Source organism: Solanum tuberosum, unplaced genomic scaffold (genome assembly GCF_000226075.1).
Source record: "Solanum tuberosum cultivar DM 1-3 516 R44 unplaced genomic scaffold, SolTub_3.0 scf00283, whole genome shotgun sequence".
Lineage (NCBI taxonomy): Eukaryota > Viridiplantae > Streptophyta > Magnoliopsida > Solanales > Solanaceae > Solanum > Solanum tuberosum.
The window spans coordinates 328,278-329,735 of record NW_006239207.1 but is presented as its reverse complement, the minus strand read 5'-3'; the positions used below and the strand labels follow the sequence as shown (position 1 = coordinate 329,735).

Sequence of the window (1,458 nt, the reverse complement as noted above, 5' to 3'; positions counted from 1 at the left end):
AAAATTAACAAGCACACGTCTATTTTTAAAAAATAAGAAATTGCAATTGAAAAACATAAATAAAAACAAATCATAAAAATTAATATAAGTGTTTAAATGGTACATAAAAATGGAGTTTAAGGGTTAAAATGGAACAAGGCTAAGTTGGAGTGCCAAAATGAAAAATGAGGGCAAGTTTGAGCGGTTGTGTATGTGTTTGGCCTTAAATTTTCCTGACAAAGATTTACCTTCGTGGAAAGTATGATTTATTCGGATCGATACAAGAGCCTAACTATATTATCAGAATTCGAGTTGTATATTTGAAAAAGATTGACCTCTTTAGAAGTTAAAAAGTTGTTACGAACTTAAATGAGTACCTTTTTCATAGAATTTGAACTTTATATTTATATAATAAATTATATAAGATGTAGTTTGTTCCAAAAAAAAAAAAGAGAAAAGATTTAAGATATAGTTTGTTTCGTACATCTACCAGGTAGATTTCCCCCAACACAATCCACAAAAAATTCAGAAAATTCTTGGTGGATAACTTCAACAACTCATCAATAGTGCGAAATTGAGTTTCTTGTCTGGTTGATCTAATTAATACCTAGGAGGCAATACATACCAAAATGTGCGAAGATTTTTTTTTCTTGCAAAATTTGATCTTTTATTCATGCCTTTGCAAAACAAGGAAAAGGAAAAAAAAGTTACATCTCCTTACACCTCCACGGGCAAAGCCCAATCCTAACAAGCTCATTACTAAAATAAGAAAAATAACCAACAGAAATGAGTAAAACTCAGGCCCAACCCAATCAGGATAAGGATATATATCTATTCCAAGGTAGGGTTTCTAATTAGTCCCCCTTCACTCCTCTTTGTACCTTCGCCGCTTTCTCTTTCTCTTCCTCTTTCCTTGATTTCCATTTTTTCTTTTGAGGATGCTGCCTCCTTGGACCAATCCAGCTTTCCGCCTACTCTTATATGAATTATCAACGTGAGAACAACTAACAAGAGTAAGTATCTTGTTATCTGATTCCTTTCTTCTTTATGACTTCATTGTTCTTTTCTAGTTGTGCTCTCTGGTTTCATGGGTTGTGTTCGTTGTTTTTTTGCTGTTGAATCTTGTATAAAAGAGGACAACCTCTTCATTTGGTAAGTCCTCTCGCTTATTTTCCATTTTTTCCTTTTCCTCTGGTATCTCTGCTCACTATCTTCCTGCAGGTAGGGGTGTTCACGGTTTGGTTTTGGGTCGGTTATTGGTCAAAACCAAAACCAAACCAACTTAATCGTTTTAAAATTATCAAAACCAAATATAATATACATTTATCGGTTTGGTTGTTTTCGGTTTTGGTTCGGTTGCGGTTTTTCGGTTATTAACCATACATAAAAATAAAAGAAACAATTCATTCAAAACGTGAAAAAAGTGACAACAATCCATTCAAACAAAAAAATAGTTAGAATGACTGGCATTACAGAACT

General features: G+C 33.1%; 1 protein-coding gene across 2 annotated transcripts in view; it reads left to right on the top strand.

Annotated features, from left to right (window-relative positions):
- Nucleotides 1–860: 860 nt before the first annotated feature.
- Nucleotides 861–1,458, top strand: part of LOC102578475 (uncharacterized protein ycf45) — a 26,999-nt gene continuing 26,401 nt past the window's right edge. The window contains exon 1 of one of the 2 annotated variants that reach the window (XM_015314186.1): nucleotides 861–992. The gene's annotated coding sequence lies outside the window, so the exon portion shown is untranslated. Of the gene's footprint in view, nucleotides 993–1,104; nucleotides 1,132–1,458 lie in introns of those variants that run through there. The other variant, XM_015314187.1, reaches the window with a different exon arrangement.